A 25387-nucleotide genomic window follows, 5' to 3' on the forward strand; every position below is an offset into this window, starting at 1 on the left:
CCCTTCTTCTTGTTCATCTTGGACTTGTTCTTCTTATTGGAGTTGAATCCAAGTCCACCTTTGTCATTGGGGGATTTTTGCACACTCAAGATATTGTTGAGTGTGGATTTCCCTTCATGACACTTTTCCAAGTCTTTCTTCAAAGAAGTGACTTGGGCCTTGAGCTCTTTGATTTCCTCTACATGGTTAGTATCAACACAAGCACTAGAGGAAGTATAAGCTTCATCGCTAGAGCAACAAGGCAAGGAAAGCAATTCATCACAAGATGTACCAATGTTATGCATGGATGAATCACGAGGACTAGCACAAGGCAATATAGCATTTTGACTAAAAGTAGTGCTAGTATCCACATGAGGCTCACTAGATGTTACCTTAGCAATCATGGCCTCATGAGCTATCTTTAGCACATTATGGGATACTAGAAGATCATCATGAGAGCTTGAGAGCTTTCATGGATTTCTTCCAATTTCCCGTAATTGCTAGATAGCAACTCAAGTTGAGCCCGAAGCTCAACATTCTCCTTCAAAATGGATGTTTCACAAGTAATAGGGTTAGTAGCACAAGCATCATCATTAACAACAATAGGAGAGGACGACTTGGCAAGCTCTTTTAAATATGAAGCTTTAAGTTGTGCATGAGACTCGGTGAGTTTGATGAACTCACTCTTAATGATCCTTGAGCCATTTTCGAGGTGCCCAAAGTCCTCAAGAAGTTTAGCATGCGCAACTTCAAGCTTCTCATTTTTAGTTTCAAAATCATTGGCCACCTCAAGAGCTCTATCATGAGATTCCTTCACTCTAGATAATTCTAGAGCAAAAGTCTCCTCAAGAGATTCCTTGGTGGTTTGTTCAAGTTCAAGAGCTTGAGAGAGGTTCGCAATCTCATTAGCGTAATCACGCTCATGACCTTCCATTTTTTCAATGGCGACCTCAAGCTCCTCTAGATGAGATTCCAACTCCTCTATATATTTCTTGCCCTCAATAGCAATAGACATGATTTCCATGAAGTTAGAACAAGCAATTTTATTCTTATGAAGAGCTTTAAAAATCATTTCCCCCTTAATTTTTAAGGAGGCAACATTATCATTCTCTTCATCATTATCCTCATCATTATTAGCATCAACATCATCAACAAGAGACATATTGGGGTTCAAGGTAGGAGATACCTTTGAAGCCTTGGCCATAAGGCAAACCACAATAGATGATGATGTAAGATCCCTTGAAGCACCATTTAAAACTACATCTTGTTCCATGAAGTGTTGGGTTTCCTCTACATTGTTAGCACAACAACTCGAGGACATACAAGCATTTTTATCATGGCAACAAGATATAGCAAGCATATCATCATGAAATTTAGTCAAGCAATTTCTATAAGATATGCATGGACTATCAACACAAGCATGAGAAACATGTAGGGTTATCGAAGTGTTAAAGTGCAAAGAAGATGCATTACAATAAGATAGTGATGAAGGATCATCCACAATAGGCATACTATCATCATTGCAATGACCAACACTACTCACCATTTCATTACCTTGTGGAAAACCACATGTAGGTGAAGTAGAAGAAGTTGAGAACACAATACGGCCGAAGGTGGAGGGAGAACAATCATCCCCACAAATCTTGGACACACCATATTTATCTTGAAGCTTTGTCCACAACTCATGAGCATCCCAGAACGGCATGAGTTGAAATATAACTACATTGCTCAAAGCATCGAACAACACATTAGAAGCTTGAGCATTGAGATAAGAGTTTTTCTCATCCTCTAAAGATAATCTTTGGGGATCCTTTGGAGGAGAAAAACCCATATCTACAATTCGCTCTAAATTTGGGTCCATGACCCTAAAGAGATTAAGCACACGAATTACCCAAACATTAAAATTTGTGCCATCGAAACTAAGTGTCAGAGAATCCTAATCCCCTACTCGACATCTTTACTCTCTAGGCGGTTAAGCCTAACAAAGAGAGACGAGGCTCTGATACCAATTGAAAGGTCGTGGATGTCGCCTAGAGGGGGGTGAATAGGTGCTTTTAAAATAATTACAGTTTAGGCTTGAACAAATGCAGAATAATCCTAGCCGTTAATTTGTCAAGCACAAAAGCTACAACAACTAGGCTCACCTATGTGCACCAACAACTTATGCTAAGCAAGATAAGCAACTATGTGATAGCAAGATATATGACAAAGAACAATATGGCTATCACAAAGTAAAGTGCATAAGTAAAGGGCTCGGGTAAGAGATAACCAAGGCACACGGAGACGCCGGTGTAGCCCGAAGTTCACACCCTTGCGGATGCTAATCTCCATTTGGAGCGGTGTGGAGGCACAATGCTCCCAAAGAAGCCACTAGGTCCACCGTAATCTCCTCACGCCCTCGCATAATGCAAGATGTCGTGATTCCACTAAGGGACCCTTGAGGGCAGTCACCGAACCCGTACAAATGGCGGCCCTTGGGGGCGGTCACTGATAACCCACAAGTATAGGGGATCGCAACTGAAAGGATCGATATGGTTGACTAGAGGGGGGGTGAATAGGCAACTAACAATTTTTAGCTTTTCTTTAACAAGTTAAACTTTGCATCAAAAAGGTTGTCTAGAAATGCAACTAGGTGAGCAACCTATATGATGCAACGAGGATAGGTACACAAGCAAGCAAGAGATATGAAACAAGTAAGCTTGCTTAAATAAAGGCACGAGATAACTAAGAGGAGAGATGGTGGAGACGAGGATGTGTTGCCGAAGTTCCTTCCCTTTGAGAGGAAGTACGTCTCCGTTGGAGCGGTGTGGAGGCACAATGCTCCCCAAGAAGCCACTAGGGCCACCGTATTCTCCTCACGCCCTCACACAATGCGAGATGCCGTGATTCCACTATTGGTGCCCTTGAAGGCGGCTACCGAACCTTTACAAACAAGGTTGGGGCTCTCTCCACAACTTAATTGGAGGCTCCCAACAAAACCACGAAGCTTCACCACAATGGAATATGGCTCCGAGGTGACCTCAACCGTCTAGGGTGCTCAAACACCCAAGAGCAACAAAATCCACACAAGAAAGTATGGGGGAACCAAATATCCTTTGGTGGAAGTGTAGATCTAGGTCTCCTCCTTCAATCCCTAGCAAATCAACAAGTTTGAGTGGCTAGAGAGAGAGAGATCGGGCAAGAGACCTTGAAGGGCATCAATGGTGGAGTGAGAGAGGTCAAAGGTGGGAGTGGTAGGTGGGAGAAGCCCCCTTAAGTAGTCTCCCCACAATTCCAACCGTTACTGCGTTTTTGCACTGCAGCGATACAACCAGTCCTCGTCCCGGTACAACCGGGGCTCACGGTGTAACAGCAGAACCCTACCAAGCGGTACAACCGGACAGGCGGGCAGTAGTACCGGCTAAGAAAGATAACCGGACTAACCGCCTGGCTACCGCACAACCACCGCATCAAAACAGGAGCTTGACCGGTACTTGGGCGGTGCCTGGCTGGAACAACCGCATGGCCTTGAGCTCTTGGGCGGCTAAGTTCTGAGCGGAAGAACCGCTCGGACCACCGGTGGTACCAGTCATCGCGGAATGACCGGACCAACCGGGCCACTACCGCCCAAGAACAGCATCAAACCAGAGGCGAGAGCGGTACTTGAGCGGTACATGGACGGAACCACCGCCCTAGCTGTTGCAGAGCATGGTGGCGGTACCACCGCCCGGAGGCAGCGGTACAACCGCTCGAGCAAAAGCTGGTGAGCGACAAGACCCAGCGGTACAACCGCTCCAGAGAGCGGTACAACCGCTGGGCAGAAACAGTGAGCAGGAAAGAGGGGAAGAGGCAAGGAAAACTCTCTCTCTCACACACACCTGAGGAAGGCAAAGAGAGGGTGAGAAAAGTGTACGTGAATTGATTCCCCCAGAGCTTCCTAATGAGGATTCCCTCTTGATAGTACGGGTACTCTACGACCAAAGAAAATAAAAACGTAGAGGACACGTCTTCGATCTTTTCCTTCGAGAGGTAATAGCAATCCGATGTAAGCCTAAGCATCGAGAACCTGAAACATATAGCACACGTTTAGACCACAAAGGGTTGTCATCATCATCCAAAACATAAAGTAGGGAAATGCCCTTTCAATCTCCCCCTTTTTGGTGGATGATGACAACAACACGATTTGCAAGAGATAAGTCAATGAAATCTAGACGGAACTCCCCCTGAATGTGTGCCCCAACAAGTACTAGCTGTTAGAAAGCATGGGCACACTTTCAGGACTAGACTCCCCCTAGATTTTATAGACTCATCACTCTGAGCTCAAAAGGATAGACAATATAATACTTAGAGGCAATAATAATGATAAAGACCTACGAATGAACGGAGTAGCAAGTCTAGCAAGTCTCACACATAGCACGGAACGAAACAAGTCCATAAACAAACACAAAAACACGAGAACAAGAGAAAACAACCCAAGCAAATCCCCGAGACCTATAGAACCCTCTCCCCCTTTGGCATCAAGACACCAAAAAGGAAAAGAGCGAAGCTAGCGACCCAAAGCTCAGGCGTCCTCCTCTGACTCCTCAGTCGCATCTGGATCTTCATCATCAGAGTCGTCATCGTTGTCGTGATCAGATTCTTCCATGGCATTGTCAGCTGCTGCAAACGAGGATGATGGCTGGGGAGGGGCTTCATCATCAGTCTAGGTGCTATGGGTAGAGATCCAACGCTCCTCTGGGGTGATGCTCTTCTCAGAGCCACTCTGAACCTGCATGTTGAGGTGCTTCATCATTGCAATTTGGCGACGCCGTGCGAGCTTCTCATTGACATGTGCCTCATACATCTTCTGGATGTCAGCCTAGAGACAAAAGGTCTTCTTTACCTTGGCAGTAAGTTTGGCCACCCACGAAGGCTTGGCCCCTGGCTCCAGCTCAAAGTCCTCATCGTCAGAAGTAGCACAGACATCCTCAGGAGCATGTTCAGGGAAGCGAGGCTCGGCATGCTTCTTCTTCTTAAGGAGCTTGACCTCATGAACAGTGAGGTTGTCTGGAGAAGTGAGGAGCTCTCCAGGATGACGAACAGCCCACACAGAGTTCAGAAAGCACATGACAAACGGAGCGTAGATTGGGACTTTACGGTAGATTACCATGTTGTACATCTCATGCCACAGCCAATTTGACACATCAAACGTTGCCCCTGTCCCCACCATGGTCTTCATAGCAACCATCAAATCAACCAGATAGCCATGAATTTCATCTTGATTGCCCACCTTGGGCAAGAGCACATTGCGGAACACTCGGTGCATGATGTCATAGACCTTCTCCAAATCCTTGGATTCTCCAATAATCCCACGGCCCCGAATGTACAGAGGGGCAAGATTCTCCTTAGGCATGGACTCAGGAAAATCATGAGGGCGAATGCCACCCCTTCCTTGCAGACCGGTATCCTCGTACCCAATAGCATTGCAGAAAGCCCTCCAGGGAACGTGAAACGATTCATCGCGACACATGAAGGTGAGAGTGCGCGCATCATCTTCCCCAAAATGAACCGTGGCATAGAACTGATGGATGAGTTGAACATCAAACTCACAGTTGACTGACACGATCTTGACAAGATCAAACTCTTCGCAGAGAGCTAACGCCTCACCAAAATACTTCATGTTGTTCCTCCAATGATCAAAATCAATCGTCCACTGCTTGGCATATCTATTCTTGTTGTGCTCAAAGAGTTCATGAACAATCCGCACTTGCATCTCATTCCGGAACTGAACAGTGGTCCAACGGGGAGTAATGGGAACCTCATACAGATTCTTTGAGCGGTAGGCTTCCCAATCCTTGGCTTTCCGACGATGCAACGACATGACCACACGTTGCTTAGCAGCTGCAGACTTTTCACGGCGAGTGGGCTTGGTGGGAATCACAACTTCTTCATCATCTGACACAACCGGGCGCAAGGTCCTTCGTGCCCTCTTCTTGGTCTTGCGAGGAGCAGAGCGAGAACTAGAGCCACCTGAACACACACGTGAAAAGAACACACAAAAACCCAACAAGGATGAGAGGATTGCACCCACTAGCAGAAAAGGAACAAGTTGCAACAACAGAGAAGATAGAACAGTGCTTAGTGGTTGATATACTCCGGTTGTACCGTATCTTCCGCCGGTAGTACCGCTCCAGCGGTTGTACCGCCCGTAGGGGCGGTAGAACCGCTGACAGTGGCACTACCAGGGAAGATAGATCTAACCGAGGCAAACGAATCACACAAGTAATATTCCGAATTCTAAGTGCTGCAAACAAGACAGGAGGCTAACAAAGAACTCTTCTAAGCCATAGATGGAACACTAAACGCGGAAAGATGGGTAAAGCCCTAGGCAAGGAATAACCCTAAACAAAAATCTAGAGGCAAAGAACACGAGGCATTACCACCATCCATGGGAAGAGTTCGGAAGGCCTCCACGGAGAGAATCCACGGAGAGCCAAGGATCCGAAGCGCGAGACGCACTCCGGGGCAGGGGTAGAGATGGACGGCGGCTAGGGCAAGAAAAAGAGGAACGAGGACGAAGGGAAAAGACAACCCTTCAGCCCCATCGAGTATATATAGGCCCGTACGCACGCCCCGGTAGAACCGCTTAGGGGAGCGGTTGTACCGCTCGTCTGGTACAGACCGGTGGATGGAGGCGGTACTTCCGGTGCCTGGAAGGCAGCGGTAGTACCGCACGGCAACAACCGGTAGTACCGGACGTGGGTTACCGTGGGATTGTGCGGTGGAACCGCCCAGGCACCGAACGGAAACCCTTGGGACGGCACAACCCGGTACCAGCGGTAGAACCGCTCGTGGTACCGGTTGTACCGCCCGACCACCTAAGCCCAAGCCAAGATCAAATGAGTGCAATCCGAAGGGAGGAAGAAGGGGCACAAAAATAGGAGAGAAACAACACCCTAGGAGAACCTAACACAAAGAGCAAAGAGAGAAAGAGAGTGAAGGAAATATGCCCTAGAGGCAATAATAAAGTTATTATTTATTTCCTTATATCATGATAAATGTTTATTATTCATGCTAGAATTGTATTAACCCGAAACATAATACATGTGTGAATACATAGACAAACAGAGTGTCACTAGTATGCCTCTACTTGACTAGCTCGTTAATCAAAGATGGTTATGTTTCCTAACCATGGACAAAGAGTTGTTATTTGATTAACGGGATCACATCATTAGGTGAATGATCTGATTGACATGACCCATTCCATTAGCTTAGCACCCGATCGTTTAGTATGTTGCTATTGCTTTCTTCATGACTTATACATGTTCCTATGACTATGAGATTATGCAACTCCCGTTTGCCAGAGGAACACTTTGTGTGCTACCAAACGTCACAACGTAACTGGGTGATTATAAAGGTGCTCTACAGGTGTCATAGGAATAATACTGATGTGCTACTGCCGTTTAGGTCATATTGGTATAAAGCGCATGAAGAAACTCCATGCTGATGGGATTTTGGAATCACTTGATTATGAATCACTTGATGCTTGCGAACCATGCCTCATGGGCAAGATGACTAAGACTCCGTTCTCCGGAGCGAGCAACTGACTTATTAGAAATAATACGTACTGATGTATGTGGTCCAATGAGTGTTAAGGCTCACTGCAAGTATCGTTATTTTCTGAACTTCACAGATGATTTGAGAAGATATGGGTATATCTATTTGATGAAACATAAGTCTGAAACATTTGAACAGTTCAATGAATTTCATAGTGAAGTGGAAAATCATAGTGACAAGAAGATAAGGTTTCCACGATCTGATCGCGGAGACGAATATTTGAGTTACGAGTTTGGTCTTCAATTAAAACAATGTGGAATAGTTTCACAAATTCATGCCACCTGGAACACCACAGCATAATGGTGTGTCCGAACGTCATAACTGTACTTTATTGGATATAGTGCAAACTATGATGTTTCTTACCGATTTACCACTATAGTTTTGGGGTTATGCATTAGAGACAGCTGCATTCACGTTAAAAAGGGCACCATCTAAGTCCGTTGAGACGGCACCGTATGAACTGTGGTTTGGCAAGAAACCAAAGTTGTTGTTTCTTAAAGTTTGGGGTTGCGATGCTTATATGAAAAAGCTTCATCCTGATAAGCTCAAACCCAAATCGGAGAAATATGTCTTCATAGGATACCCAAAGGAGACAGTTGGGTACACCTTCTATCACAGATCCGAAGGCAAGACATTCGTTGCTAAGAATGGATCCTTTCTAGAGAAGGAGTTTCTCTCGAAAGAAGTGAGTGGGAGGAAAGTAGAACTTGATGAGGTAACTGTACCTGCTCCATAATTGGAAAGTAGTTCATCACAGAAATCTGTTCCTCTGACTCCTGCACCAATTAGTGAGGAAGATAATGATGATGATCATGTAACTTCGGATCAAGTTACTACCGAATCTCGTAGGTTAACCAGAGTGAGATCCGCACCAGAGTGGTACGGTAATCCTGTTCTGGAAGTCATGTTACTAGACCATGACGAACTTGCGAACTATGAGGAAGCGATGATGAGCCCAGATTCCGCGAAATGGTTTGAGGCCATGAAATCTGAGATATGATCCATGTATGAGAACAAAGTATGGACTTTGATGGATTTGCCCGATGATCGGCAAGCCATAGAAAATAAATGGATCTTCAAGAGGAAGATGGACACTGATAGTAGTGTTACTATCTACAAAGCTAGAATTGTCGCAAAAGTTTTTGACAAGTTCAAGGTGTTGACTACGATGAGAGTATCTCACTCATATCTATGCTTAAGTCTGTCCGAATCATGTTAGCAATTGCCGCATTTTATGAAATCTGGCAAATGGATAAAAAAACTACATTCCTTAATGGATTTATTAAAGAAGAGTTGTATGTGATGCAGCAAGAAGGTTTTGTCAATCCTAAAGGTGCTAACAAAATATGCAAGCTCCAGCGATCCATTTATGGACTGGTGCAAGTATCTCGGAGTTGGAATATACGCTTTGATAAGTTGATCAAAGCATATAGTTTTATACAGACTTGCGGTGAAGCCTGTATTTACTAGAAAGTGAGTGGGAGCACTACAACATTTCTGATAAGTATATGTGAATGACATATTGTTAATCAGAGATAATGTAGAATTATTCTGCAAAGCATAAAGGAGTGTTTGAAAGAAGTTTTTCAAAGAAAGACCTCGGTGAAGCTGCTTACATATTGAGCATCAAGATCTATAGAGATAGATCAAGACGCTTGATAAGTTTTTTTTTTCAATAAGTACAAACCTTGACAAGATTTTGAAGTAGTTCAAAATGGAGCAGTCAAAGAAAGAGTTCTTGCCTGTGTTACAAGGTATGAAATTGAGTAAGACTCAAAGCCCGACCACGGCAGAAGATAGAAAGAGAATGAAAGTCATTCCCTATGCCTCAGCCATAGGTTCTATAAAGTATGCCATGATGTGTACCAGATCTATTGTATACCCTACATTGTGTTAAGCAAGGGAATACAATAGTGATCTAGGAGTAGATCACTGGACAGCGGTCAAAATTATCCTTAGTGGAATAAGAAAATATTTCTCGATTATGGAGGTGACAAAAGGTTCATCGTAAAAAGTTACATCGATGCAAGTTTTGACACAGATCTGGATGACTCAAAGTCTCGATCTAGATACATATTGAAAGTGGGAGCAATTAGCCAGAGTAGCTCCGCGCAGAGCATTGTAGACATAGAATTCGCAAAAATACTTACGGATCTGTATGTGATAGACCCGTTGACTAAAATTATCTCACAAGCAAAACATGATCACACCTTAGTACTCTTTGGGTGTTAATCACATAAATGATGTGAACTAGATTATTGACTCTAGTAAACCCTTTGGGTATAGGTCACATGACGATGTGAACTATGGGTGTTAATCACATGGTGATGTGAACTCTTAGTGTTGAATCACATGGCGATGTGAACTAGATTATTGACTCTAGTGCAAGTGGGAGACTGGAGGAAATATGCCCTAGAGGCAATAATAAAGTTATTATTTATTTCCTTATATCATGATAAATGTTTATTATTCATGCTAGAATTGTATTAACCCGAAACATAATACATGTGTGAATACATAGACAAACAGAGTGTCACTAGTATGCCTCTACTTGACTAGCTCGTTAATCAAAGATGGTTATGTTTCCTAACCATGGACAAAGAGTTGTTATTTGATTAACGGGATCACATCATTAGGTGAATGATCTGATTGACATGACCCATTCCATTAGCTTAGCACCCGATCGTTTAGTATGTTTCTATTGCTTTCTTCATGACTTATACATGTTCCTATGACTATGAGATTATGCAACTCCCGTTTGCCAGAGGAACACTTTGTGTGCTACCAAACGTCACAACGTAAATGGGTGATTATAAAGGTGCTCTATAGGTGTCTCCAAAGGTACATGTTGGGTTGGCGTATTTCGAGATTAGGATTTGTCACTCCGATTGTCGGAGAGGTATCTCTGGGCCCTCTCGGTAACACACATCACATAAGCCTTGCAAGCATTGCAACTAATGAGTTAGTTTTGAGATAATGTATTACGGAATGAGTAAAGAGACTTGCCGGTAACGAGATTGAACTAGGTATGGGATACCGACGATCGAATCTCAGGAAAGTAACATACCGATGACAAAGGGAACAACGTATGTTGTTATGCGGTCTGACCGATAAAAGATCTTCGTAGAATATGTAGGAGCCAATATGAGCATCCAGGTTCCGCTATTGGTTATTGACCGGAGACGTGTCTCGGTCATGTCTACATTGTTCTCGAACCCGTAGGGTCCGCACGCTTAAGGTTTCGATGACAGTTATATTATGAGTTTATGAGTTTTGATGTACCGAAGTTAGTTCGGAGTCCCGGATGTGATCACGGACATAACGAGGAGTCTCGAAATGGTCGAGACATAAAGATTGATATATTAGACGGCTATATTCGGACACCGGAAGTGTTCCGGGGAAGTTTCGGATAAAACCGGAGCACCGGGGGGTTACCGGAACCCCCCCGGGGGGTTAATGGGCCTCATGGGCCTAAAGTGGAGAAGGGGAGGGGCTGCCAGGGCAGGCTGCGCGCCCCCTCTCCCCCTAGTCCGAATTGGACAAGGAGGGAGGGGCGGCGCCCCCCCTTTTCCTTCTCTCCTTCCCCCTCTCCTACTTGGACAAGGAAAGGGAGGGGAGTCCTACTCCCGGTAGGAGTAGGACTCCTCCTGCGTGCCTCCTACTAGGGCCGGCCGCACCCCCCCCCTTGGATCCTTTATATACGGAGGAAAGAGGCACCCCTAGACACACAAGTTGATCCATGTGATCATATTCTTAGCCATGTGCGGTGCCCCCTTCCACCATAGTCCTCGATAATATTGTAGCGGTGCTTAGGCGAAGCCCTGTGACGGTAGTGCATCAAGATCGTCACCACGCCGTCGTGCTGACGGAACTCTTCCCCGACACTTTGCTGGATCAGAGTCCGGGGATCGTCATCGAGCTGAACGTGTGCTAGAACTCGGAGGTGCCGTAGTTTCGGCGCTTGATCGGTCGGGTCGTGGAGACGTACGACTACATCAACCAAACGCTTCCGTTGTCGATCTACAAGGGTACGTAGATCACACTCTCCCCTCTCGTTGCTATGCATCACCATGATCTTGCGTGTGCATAGGAAATTTTTTGAAATTACTACGTTCCCCAACAGAGAGAAAACAACACGAGAACAGCAAGGCTAACTCCAACTCCCCGAAGAGAGGACGGTGGCCGAGGCCACCTATGTTTGAGTCAATTGGTATGGCACCGCAAAGAATTATCCTTGGGTCCATGACCAAAACTCGTCTTTGAAGCACAAGTACCATCAAATATGGCTAATGTGAAAGACACAATCAATTTATGCATAATGGGGGGAGGGAGAGTTCATTGAGAGAACAACACTCCCCCTATGTCCATGCCTACACCTAAACTAGACAACGGGTTGAGCGTGGTAGGGTGTGCAAGGGTTCAAGCCACATTGCTCGAATCAATGATATTTAGCTCATGCCTTAACTCGCAAAATCTTGCTTCATCTAAGGGCTTCATGAAAATATCTGCAAGGTTGTCATGAGTGTTGACATAGTTGAGCTCGATCTCTCCTCGTCTAATGTGATCCCGGATGAAGTGATACCGGATCTCAATATGCTTCGTCTTGAAATGTTGTACTGGATTGAGAGAGATCTTGATGGCACTTTCATTGTCACACCAAAGAGGCACTTTGTCACAAGTGACACCGTAACCCTTTAAAGTTTGCCTCATCCATAGGAGTTGAGCACAACAACTACCGGCGGCAACATACTCCGCCTCAGTGGACGAGAGAGACACACAACTTTGCTTTTTGGAAGACCAACTTACCAAAGAGCAACCAAGGAATTGGCACCCTCCGGAAGTGGACTTCCTATCCACTTTGTCTCCCGCCCAATCGGAATCCGAGTACCCTACAAGCTTGAAGTTTGATCCTCTAGGGTACCATAGGCCAAAGTTTGGGGTATGAGCCAAATATCGAAAGATTCGTTTGACCGCCACATAGTGACTTTCCTTAGGTGCGGCTTGAAACCGTGCACAAATTCCCACACTCAACATGATGTCCGGTCTAGATGCACAAAGGTAAAGCAAGGATCCAATCATGGAACGATATACCTTTTGATCCACCACTTTACCATTGGGATCTATGTCAAGTTGGCACTTGGTGGGCATTGGAGTGGAAGCTGGCTTGACGTCACTTAGCTTGAATCTCTTGAGCATGTATTGAGTGTATTTGGATTGATTGATTAAGGTTCCTTCTCTTCTTTGCTTCACTTTGAACCCTAGAAAGAACTTCAACTCTCCCATGGAGGACATATCGAACTTTGAGGTCATGAGAGCGGTAAATTCCTCATTGAAAGCTTTGTTAGGAGAACCAAAGATAATATCATCAACATATAATTGGCACACAAACAACTCCCCTTTGACCTTCTTAGTAAAAAGAGTGGGGTCGATTAGCCCAACTTCAAAACCACGGTCTTGTAACAACTCGGTAAGGTGGTCATACCACGCACGTGGGGCTTGTTTAAGGCCATAGAGCGCCTTATCGAGTTGATACACATGATCGGGAAAGTAGGGATCCTCGAACCCGGGGGGTTGCTTGACGTAAACCAATTCATTAATGGGACCATTAAGAAAAGCACTCTTCACATCCATTTGTTGTAACTTAAAATTATGATGAGAAGCATATGCAATTAACAAGCGAATGGATTCAAGACGAGCAACGGGAGCAAAGGTTTCACCGTAGTCGATACCCTCGACTTGGGAGTAGCCTTGTGCTACCAAACGAGCCTTGTTGCGAATGATAAACCCATGGGCATCTTGCTTGTTCTTGAATATCCACTTGGTTCCAATGACATTGTGGTTCCCCGTTGGCCTTGGCACCAATCTCCACACTTTGTTGCGCTCGAAGTTGTTGAGTTCTTCGTGCATGGCATTGAGCCAATCCGGATCTTCTAGCGCCTCATAGACCTTGTGGGGTTCCACACAAGAGACAAACGCGTGATGCTCACAATAATTTTCTAATTGTCTACGAGTGCTTACCCCCTTTCTTAAGCTTCCAAGCACATTCGTCATGAGATGATCCTTGGTGGAGAGCTTGGATGCAATCTTGGCGGCACGACGCTCTAATTCCTCCTCGGTGGTGAGTTGAGGAGCGGTTACTTGATCATCTTGAGCATCGTCATGAACTTGTTCTTGATCTTGAACTTGCTCGGGGGAGAGAACTTGACCTTGGGCATCACTTGGTGTGTCAACACCGTCTTGAGCATGATCTTGCCCTTGGTCTTGTTCATGAGGTTGAGGGCCTTCACTTTGTTCTTCGAAAGCGTGTGGGCCTTGGGTTGGTGATGGCTCCACTTGAGTGGAGCATTGTCCTTCTCCTTCGGCCACAAGGGGTTCCTCAATGGGTAGGATAAAACCAACACCCATTCTTCTTATGGCTTGAGGAGGAATTTCATCACCTACATCACAAGTGCCACTTTGCTCCACTTGGGAGCCGTTATTCTCATCAAACTCCACGTTACGCGTCTCCTCAATAAGTCCCGTGGATTTATTGAGGACACGGTAAGGATGAGAGTTTGTAGCATAACCAACAAATATGCCCTCATGAGCTCTAGCCTCAAATTTAGACAACCGAACACCTTTCTTGAGAATGAAACACTTACACCCGAACACCCGGAAGTACTTGAGGTTGGGCTTGTTACCGGTGAGTATCTCATATGGAGTCTTGTTCAAGCCCTTGCGGAGGTAGAGCCGATTGGATGCATGACACGCGGTGTTGATGGCTTCGGCCCAAAAGTTGTACGGAGACTTGAACTCCGCCATCATGGTCCTTGCCGCATCCATCAACGTCTGGTTCTTGCTTTTCGCAACATCGTTTTGTTGAGGGGTGTATGGTGCGGAATATTGATGCTTGATTCCCTCATCACTAAGAAATTCATCCAAGGTGTAGTTCTTGAACTCGGTGCCGTTGTCACTTCTTATTGTCAAGATCTTTGCATTGTGTTGACGTTGTGCTTCATTTGCAAAGTCAATGACAGTTTGTTGGGTCTCGCTCTTCCTCTTGAAGAAATACACCCACGTGTACCTTGAGTAGTCATCCACAATCACCAAGCAATACTTCCTACCTCCAAGACTATCGAAGGATGGAGGCCCAAAGAGATCCATGTGAAGGAGCTCCAAAGGCCTCTTTGAATAAATGATAGTCGTGGGAGGGTGAGCCTTCTGATGTAGCTTTCCTTCGATACAGGCACTGCAAGCACGATCTTTAGCAAAACTAACATTCGTTAGTCCACGGACATGGTCCCCCTTGAGGAGACTTTGCAAAGATCTCATATTGACATGGGCTAAACGGTGATGCCAAAGCCATCCCACATCAACTTTAGCCATTAGGCATGTCGCGGTCTTAGTGGGTCGCTCCGAAAAGTTAATCACATATAGACCATTCTCGACATGCCCAACAAAGGCTACTTTAAGAGTCTTGCTCCACAAGAGGGCCACGGTATCGATATCAAAGAAAGTGGCAAAGCCCATGATTGCAAGTTGACGAACGGAAAGTAAATTGTATGCAAGGGACTTAACAAGCATGACCTTCTCGATCGTGAGATCATGAGAGATGACCACCTTGCCAAGTCCCAATACCTTAGAAGATGAGGCGTCACCCCACTCGACATTGGTGGTCATAGATGGAACCTTGTGCACGTCCACCACCAAGTCCTTGCTTCCGGTCATATGATTTGTAGCTCCGCTATCAAGCAACCATGATCCACCACCGGAAGCAAACACCTACAAGAGATCAATGCTTGGTTTTAGGTACCCATTTTGTAATGGGTCCTTTGATGTTAGTAACAAGGGTCTTAGGAACCCAAATAGACCATTCAATGTATTCATGAAGAGAACCAACAAATTTGGCATAAACATGCCCATCACTAGCACGGCATAACACATAAGAAGGATTAAAATCGCCGGCTTTGTTGGGAGGGGTGACATTGCCCTTCTTGACATTATTCTTCTTATTCTCCTTGGGGGCACTCTCTCCCTCCCTCACAAAGGTTTTCATGAGAGGAGGAGGCCGTTTGGTCTTGTCATTCTTCTTCTTGTTCTTGGAGTCGGGGACGTACCCAACCCCTTCCTTGGCCACACCTCCCTTTTGGTTGGTCAAGAGATCGTTGAGGTTCTTCTTGCCTTGTATGCAAGTCGCAAGACCTCTCTCAAGTTGCTCCTTCAACTTAGCATTTTCCTCAACAAGATGTATATGCTCACAACACAGGTTAGTAGCATTTGCATTATCAATTAAAACCATATGAGGAAAAGTTTCTTTCTCCTTAGTTAGCTTCACTTGGAGTTGATCATGAGACTCCTTGAGACTAGCGTGAATACCCTTCAAGGCCTTGTGGGCCTTGTCAAGTATATCAAACTCCTCTTTGAGTCTAGCAAGATCAACCCCGAGTTCGGCCTTCTCGGAATTTAGCACACGAGAAACAACGAGGGCATGATCATAATCTTTCTCTAACTTAGCATGATCTATGTTGTGTGACTCCTCAAGAGCCAAACGAAGACCACGCTCTTCCTCAAGAGCATTGGAAAGATCCGAAATCTCATCGGCATAGTCACTACTATGTCCTTCCATCTTAGAGATGGTGTCTTCGTGAGCCTCGATCATGTCATTGGCCTCACCAAGTTGTTCCAAGAGAGCAATAAAGTGCTTCTTGGATTTTCCCTTGAGTTTGCCCATAAATCCCTCAAACTCGTTAGCCTCCACATTAGCTCCCTCAAATTCATTAATGCTATCCGTTGGGGAAGGATGATTAATGATGGTAGTTTTGATGTTGGAGGTTACCTTGTTGGTGGCTTTAGCCATGAGGCACTTGGCGGTGATGCTCTCGTTGGGTGAGTCGAAGAGAGACACCCGTGACGTTGTTGCAATGGCAATGGAGGCCATGGCAACCGACTCATCATCTTCATCATCGTCATCGTCCTCATTGTACTCTTCTTGCACAACAAAGTCCTTGGGATGAGTCTTCTTGGTGAAGTTGTTCTTGTTGGGGAACGACTTGGCCTTGTCCTTTCGGATGAGTTTGTCACCATTGTCTTCCCTCTTCTCATATGGGCATTCCGCAACGAAATGACTCACGTTGCCGCAATTGTAGCAAGTCCTTACATTTTGCTTGCCCCTTGTACCACTCGAGTTGTTTTTGCTAAAGTTTGGCCTTGAGTTTTTCTTGCTCCAAAATTGCCTTGAAGCAAGTGCCATGTGTTCATGATATGCATACTTCGTATCTTCGGGGTTGCTCTCCTCTTCTTCGTCTTCCACTATGAGCTTGGCCTTCAATGCAAGGTTAGGCTTCTTTGCCCGTTGAGAACGGAGCACCGCATTGTCGGCGGTCTTATCCAAAATGTTCATGGCCACAAACTCATCCAACACTTCGCTTGAGGTCAAAGTGTGGAAGTCCGGTCTTTGACGAATGACGAAGGACATGGCCTTGTGATAGGGCATCATTGCCTTGAGGAATTTGCGCTTGATCCAATTGCCATCCGTGTCCTTGCTCCCGTGATCTCGTAGTGAGACCACAAGTTTGGTTACTCTCCGATAGAGCTCACGAGGTTCTTCATCTTCCTTCATTGCAAACTCATCGGCCTCATCTTGTACCACTTCATAGTTGGAGCGTTGAATGCTTGCGCTTCCCTGGTAGAGAGACACGACACAATGCCATGCATCTTTGGCCAAGGCGAAACGACGAAGATGAGGTAGGTCTTCGGGTGGAATAGCATCTTGAATGATGAAGAGAGCATTCTCATTGAATTGATTGTCCGCGGCTTCTCGAGGAGTGAAGTTTCTTGGATCATGTGGATAGAAACCTTCTTCAATGATTCTCCAAAGGTTAGTGTTCACATGATTTAAATGACGTTTAAAGCGGTAAACCCAAGAATCAAAATCCACATTTTTCACAATCTTAGGGGGAGGACCGGCATGATTCAAATGAGTGGAAGGAACCGGTCCACCATAAACAAGTGGTGGTTCCACATGGGCAAAGATGCCGGTGCCATTCTTGCCACTAGAAGAAGGAGCCTTTTCACTACTAGCTTCCCCCTTGTCGGGGATAGCATCCGTCACCTTGTTGGCGGGATCACCCACTTTCAATGGTGCGGTGGATAGTTTAAGCCCCTCAAGAAATTTAGTAAACATGCTTTCGACTTCGGTCGTCATGGCGGTTTTCAATGTCTCCAAGGCCACATTGAACTCCTCACGAGAGACCGAAGTTCCCCCATCTCCCGTAGACGAGATCGGATTCACACCGGAGTGTTCCTCCACACCGTCTACGGTATCAACCATACTCTTTGGATGGTAAAGTCCTTAATAAAGAGACGAGGCTCTGATACCAATTGAAAGGATCGATATGGTTGACTAGAGGGGGGGTGAATATGCAACTAACAATTTTTAGCTTTTCTTTAACAAGTTAAACTTTGCATCAAAAAGGTTGTCTAGAAATGCAACTAGGTGAGCAACCTATATGATGCAACGAGGATAGGTACACAAGCAAGAAAGAGATATGAAACAAGTAAGCTTGCTTAAATAAAGGCACGAGATAACCAAGAGGAGAGACGGTGGAGACGAGGATGTGTTGCCGAAGTTCCTTCCCTTTGAGAGGAAGTACGTCTCCGTTGGAGCGGTGTGGAGGCACAATGCTCCCCAAGAAGCCACTAGGGCCACCGTATTCTCCTCACGCCCTCACACAATGCGAGATGCCGTGATTCCACTATTGGTGCCCTTGAAGGCGGCTACCGAACCTTTACAAACAAGGTTGGGGCTCTCTCCACAACTTAATTGGAGGCTCCCAACAAAACCACGAAGCTTCACCACAATGGAATATGGCTCCGAGGTGACCTCAACCGTCTAGGGTGCTCAAACACCCAAGAGTAACAAAATCCACACAAGAAAGTATGGGGGAACCAAATATCCTTTGGTGGAAGTTTAGATCTAGGTCTCCTCCTTCAATCCCTAGCAAATCAACAAGTTTGAGTGGCTAGAGAGAGAGATCGGGCAAGAGAGCTTGAAGGGCATCAATGGTGGAGTGAGAGAGGTCAAAGGTGGGAGTGGTAGGTGGGAGAAGCCCCCTTAAGTAGTCTCCCCACAATTCCAACCGTTACTGCGTTTTTGCACTGCAGCGGTACAACCGGCCCTCGTCCTGGTACAACCGGGGCTCACGGTGTAACAGCAGAACCCTACCAAGCGGTACAACCGGACAGGCGGGTGGTAGTACCGGCTAAGAAAGATAACCGGACTAACCGCCTGGCTACCGCACAACCACCGCATCAAAACAGGAGCTTGACCGGTACTTGGGCAGTGCCTGGCCGGAACAACCGCATGGCCTTGAGCTCTTGGGCGGCTAAGTTCTGAGCGGAAGAACCGCTCGGACCACCGGTGGTACCGGTCATCATGGAACGACCGGACCAACCAGGCCACTACCGCCCAAGAACAGCATCAAACCAGAGGCGAGAGCGGTACTTGAGTGGTACATGGATGGAACCACCGCCCTAGCTGTTGCAAAGCATGGTGGCGGTACCACCGCCCGGAGGTAGCGGTACAACTGCTCGAGAAAAAGCTGGTGAGCGACAAGACCCAACGGTACAACCGCTCCAGAGAACGGTACAACCGCTGGGCAGAAACAGTGAGCAGGAAAGAGGGGAAGAGGCAAGGAAAACTCTCTCTCTCACACACACCTGAGGAAGGCAAAGAGAGGGTGAGAAAAGTGTACGTGAACTGATTCCCCCAGAGCTTCCTAATGAGGATTCCCTCTTGATAGTACGGGTACTCTACGACCAAAGAAAATAAAAATGTAGAGGACACGTCTTCGATCTTTTCCTTCGAGAGGTAATAGCAATCCGATGTAAGCCTAAGCATCGAGAACCTGAAACATATAGCACACGTTTAGACCACAAAGGGTTGTAATCATCATCCAAAACATAAAGTAGGGAAATGCCCTTTCAGCAACAGCTTTCGAGGGTAGAGTATTCAACCCAAATTTATTGATTCGACACAAGGGGAGTCAAAGAATATTCTCAAGTATTAGCAGCTGAGTTGTCAATTCAACCACGCCTGGAAACTTAGTATCTGCAGCAAAGTGTTTAGTAGCAAAGTAATATGATAGTGATGGTAACGGTAACAAAAGAGTAACGAAAGCAAAGTAATATTTTGGTATTTTGTAGTGATTGTAACAATAGCAACGGGAAAGTAAATAAGCGTAAACCAGTATATGGAAAGCTCGTAGGCATCGGATCAATGATGGATAATTATGTCGGATGCGGTTAATCATGTAACAGACATAACATAGGGTGACACAAAACTAGCTCCAATTCGTCAATGTAATGTAGGCATGTATTCCGAATATAGTCATACGTGCTTATGGAAAAGAACTTGCATGACATCTTTTGTCCTACCCTCCCGTGGCAGCAGGGTCCTAATGGAAACTAAGGGATATTAAGGCCTCCTTTTAATAGAGAACCGGAACAAAGCATTAGCACATAGTGAATACATGAACTCCTCAAACTACGGTCATCATCGGTAAGTATCCCGATTATTGTCACTTCGGGGTTAACGGATCATAACACATAATAGGTGACTATAGACTTGCAAGATAGGATCAAGAACTCTCATATATTGATGAAAACATAATAGGTTCAGATCTGAAATCATGGCACTCGGGCCCTAGTGACAAGCATTAAGCATAGCAAAGTCATAGCAACGTCAATCTCAGAACATAGTGGATACTAGGGATCAAACCCTAACAAAACTAACTCGATTACATGATAAATCTCATCCAACCCATCACCGTCCAGCAAGCCTACGATGGAATTACTCACGCACGGCGGTGAGCATCATGAAATTGGTGATGGAGTATGGTTGATGACGACGACGACGACGAATCCCCCTCTCCGGAGCCCCGAACGGACTCCAGATTAGCCCTCCCGAGAAGTTTTATGGCTTGGCGGCGGCTCCATATAATAAAACGCGATGATTTCTTCTCTCTGATTCTTCTCTCCCTGAAACACAATATATAGAGTTGGAGTTGGAGTCGGAGGAGCTCCAGGGGGCCCACGAGGTAGGGGGCGCGCCCTAGGGGGGCAGGCGCGCCCCCACCCTCGCGGACAGGTGGTGGGCCCCCTGGCCTTCATTGTTTGCAGGTATTTTTTTATATTTTCCAAAAAGTTGCTCCGTGAAGTTTCAGGTCATTCCGAGAATGTTTGTTTCTACACATAAATAACACCATGGTAATTCTGCTGAAAACAGCGTCAGTCCGGGTTAGTTCCATTTAAATCATGCAAGTTAGAGTCCAAAACAAGGGCAAAAGTGTTTGGAAAAGTAGATACGACGGAGACATATCAAGTCCCCCAAGCTTAAACCTTTGCTTGTCCTCAAGCAATTCAGTTGACAAACTGAAAGTGATAAAGAAAAACTTTTACAAACTCTGTTTGCTCTTGTTGTTGTAAATATGTAAAGCCAGCATTCAAGTTTTCAGCAAAGATTATAACTAACCACATTCGCAATAACTCTTAGGTCTCAAGTTTACTCATATCAATAGCATAATCAACTAGCGAGCAATAATAATAAATCTCGAATGACAACACTTCCTCAAAAAAATCATAATATGATATAACAAGATGGTATCTCGCTAGCCCTTTCTGAGACCGCAAAACATAAATGCAGAGCACCTTTAAAGACCAAGGACTGGCTAGACATTGTAATTCATGGTAAAAGAGATCCAGTCGATTCATACTCAATGTAAACTAACAGTAATGAATGCAAATGACAGCGGTGCTCTCCAACTGGTGCTTTTTAATAAGAGGATGATGACTCAGCATAAAAAGCAGGGATTTGTAGAGGTGCCAGAGCTCGGTTTTGAAATAGAGATAAATTGCATTTTGAGCGGTATACTTTCATTGTCAACGTAACAACTAAGAGATGGCGATATCTTCCATGCTAAACACATTATAGGCGGTTCCCAGACAGAATGGTAAAGTTTATACTCCCCCTCCACCAACAAGCATCAATCCATGGCTTGCTCGAAACAACGAGTGCCTCCAACATACATCAGGTCCCAGGGGGAGTTTTTTTTGCAATTAATTTTGATTTAGTTTGCATAAAGCATGGGACTGGGCATCCCGGTGACCAGCCATTTTCTCGTGAGTGAGAAGCGGAGTCCACTCCTCTTGAGAATAACCCGCCTAGCATGGAAGATACAGACAACCCTAGTTGATACATGAGCTATTCGAGCATACAAAACAGGATGATTATTTGAAGGTTTAGAGTTTGGCACATACAAATTTACTTGGAACGGCAGGTAGATACCGCATATAGGAAGGTATAGTGGACTCATGTGGAATAACTTTGGGGTTTAAGGAGTTTGGGTGCACAAGCAGTATTCCCGCTTAGTATAGCTAAAGGCTAGCAAAAGACTGGGAAGCGACCAACTAGAGAGCCACAACAGCCATGTACATGCATTAAAATTAATAAACATTGGATGCAAGCATGAGTAGGATATAATCCACCATGAACATAAATATCATGGAGGCTATGTTGATTTGTTTCAACTACATGCGTGAACATGTGCCAAGTCAAGTCACTTAAATCATTCAGAGGAGGTGTAACGCCCCCGATTTAATCATACACTAATCATACACGCAAACGTGTACGATCAAGATCAGGGACTCACGGGAAGATATCACAACACAACTCTACAAATAAAATAAGTCATACAAGCATCATATTACAAGCCAGGGGCCTCGAGGGCTCGAATACAAGAGCTCGATCATAGATGAGTCAGTGGAAGCAACAATATCTGAGTACATACATAAGTTAAACAAGTTTGCCTTAAGAAGGCTAGCACAAACTGGGATACAGATTGAAAGAGGCGCAGGCCTCCTGCCTGGGATCCTCCTAAACTACTCCTGGTCGCCGTCAGCGGGCTGCACGTAGTAGTAGGCACCTCCCGAGTAGTAGTAGTCGTCATCAACGGTGGCGTCTGGCTCCTGGACTCCAACGTCTGGTTGCAGCAATCGGATATAGGAAAGGGGAAATGGGGAGAAAAGCAACCGTGAGTACTCATCCAAAGTACTCGCAAGCAAGGAGCTACACTACATATGTATGCATTGGTATCAAATGGAGTAAGGGTATCATAAGTGGACCGAACTACAGAATGCCAGAATAAGAGGGGGATAGCTAGTCCTATCGAAGACTATGTTTCTGGTTACCTCCATCTTGTAGCAGGAGAAGAGAGTAGATGGTAAGTTCGCCAAGTAGCGTCGTGTAGCATAATCCTAACCGATGATCCTCTCCTTTTCGCCCTGTGAGAGAGCGATCACCGGTTGTATCTGGCACTTGGAAGGGTGTGTTTTATTAAGTATCCTGTTCTAGTTATCATAAGGTCAAGGTACAACTCCAAGTCGTCCTGTTACCGAAGATCACGACTATTCGAATAGATTAACTTCCCTGTAGGGGTGCACCACATTTCCCAACACACTCGATCCCCTTTGGTAGACACACTTTCCTGGGTCATGCCCGGCCTCGGAAGATCAACACGTCGCAGCCCTACCTAGGCACAACAGAGAGGTCAGCACGCCGGTCTAAATCCTATGGCGCAGGGGTCTGGGCCCATCGCCCATTGCCACCTGCACGTTGCGAACGCGACCGGTGAGCAGACCAAGCCTCCCTTATACAAGAGTAGGTGTTCCAGTCCAACCCGGCGCGCTCCGCTCAGTCGCTGACATCACGAAGGCTTCAGCTGATACCACGACGTCGAGTGCCCATAATTGTCCCCGCGTAGATGGTTAGTGCGTATAGGCCAGTAGCCAGACTCAGATCAAATACCAAGATCTCGTTAAGCGTGTTAAGTATCCGCGAACGCCGACCAGGGCCAGGCCCACCTCTCTCCTAGGTGGTCTCAACCTGCCCTGTCGCTCCGCCACAAAGTAACCGTCGGGGGCCGTCGGGAACCCAGGCCCACCTCTACCGGGATGGAGCCACCTGCCCCTTCAGCCCCCATCTCCGAACAGTATCGTAAGTAATGTAACAGTATAAGTATACATCATATGCCCGTGATCACCTCCCGAAGTGATCACGGCCCAGTAGTATAGCATGGCAGATGGACAAGAGTGTAGGGCCACTGATGATAATCTAGCATCCTATACTAAGCATTTAGGATTGCAGGTAAGGTATCAAAAGTTGTAGCAACAATGACAGGCTATGCAACATAATAGGATTAACGGAAAGCAGTAACATGCTACACTACTCTAATGCAAGCAGTATAGAGGAGAGTAGGCGATATCTGGTGATCAAGGGGGGGGGGCTTGCCTGGTTGCTCTGGCAAGAGAGAGGGGCCGTCAACACCGTAGTCGTACTGGGTAGCAGCGGCGTCGGTCTCGATGTCCAGCGAGAGAAGAGGGGGAAGAACCAAATAAATATTTAAGCAAACAGATGCATAGTGATGCATGACATGACAAGTATCGGTGCTAGGGGTGCCCTAACGCGGTATGAGGTGATACCGGTGAAGGGGGGAAACATCCGGGAAAATATCCCTGGTGTTTTGCGTTTTCGGACAGATGAATCAGAGGGGGAAAGTTGCGTGTTCGCTATGCTAGGGATGTGTGGCAGACGAACGGGATGCGTATCCGGATTCGTCTCGTCGTTCTGAGCAACTTTCATGTATAAAGTATTTCAATCCGAGCTACGGATTATTTAATATTAATTTTTAAAGTTTTAATTCATTTCCTTTAATTAACAGAATTAATTTAAATCAAAAGGCATTTATGATGTCAGCATGATGTCAGCCTGACGTCAGCGGTCAACTCTGACCGTTGACCGGTCAAACTGATAAGTGGGTCCCATTGTCATTGACCTAGATTAACTAAACATGTCCATTAGTTTAATTAGTCATTAGGTTAAACTAATCAGGATTAATTAAGTTAATTAATTCTTTAATTAATTAATTAATGTTATTTATTTATTATTATTATTATTATTATATAAAAACATTCTAGGGGTCGGGCCCCACATGTCATTGGTACAAAACATTATTCCTAATGCAGTTTATTAACTAAACTAAATAGGGGCTGGCCCCTGGGTCAGTGGCCACAGCCGACCACTAGGGCGGGTGTGCCCAGGCGCACGGCAGCATAGGAGGAGGCTCGGCGGACGCAGCCAGCGAGGCGACCGAGAGCAAGCGGGCGCAGGCAGCGACGATGAGCCGGGGCGAGGCCGTACACGGAACGGAGGCAAGGTCGGGTTAGGGGGTGAGGGAGCGAGGCGCCGACTATGAGCAAGGCGGCGGTAGCAGAGGGCGGGCCGACGACATCGCGCAGGGCGACGCGCCGGCATGGCCGCGGGGCGGGCGCATCAGCAGCAGTGCACCGCGGAGCGGTTCGGCACGGGGACGGCAGGTGCGGTGCACGCACGCTGGAGCCAGGGAAATGGTGACCGCGGCGAGGACCACGCGGGCGCGTGGCCATGCACGGGCGACATGTTCGGGCAAGGAAAGTAGCGAGGGGGGAAGCTCACCCCCGATGCAGGGGTACGGGCGGCAAGGGTGGACGAAGTCTGTCAAGGGGGAGGTCGAGGATGCGGTTCCGGCGAATGGCGACGGGGCGGCCCTGGGGCATTGGGGATGGTAGCACGGCGGTGAGGTAACGCCGCAGAGGAGGACGGAGGCGCGGCGGGGCGGGCAACGGGCGACGTCCAGGCCGCCGGCGGCGAGGGCGGCGGGGCCGTGGCGCGCGACGGCAGCGGGGGGTCGGGGGCGTCGGTTGCCCCCCGATCCAGATCCACTCAGGGGCGGGGTGGGGAAGACGAGAGGGATCGGAGGAG

Source organism: Triticum urartu, chromosome 4A (assembly GCF_056163025.1).
Source record: "Triticum urartu cultivar PI428250 chromosome 4A, HENAU_Tu73, whole genome shotgun sequence".
Lineage (NCBI taxonomy): Eukaryota > Viridiplantae > Streptophyta > Magnoliopsida > Poales > Poaceae > Triticum > Triticum urartu.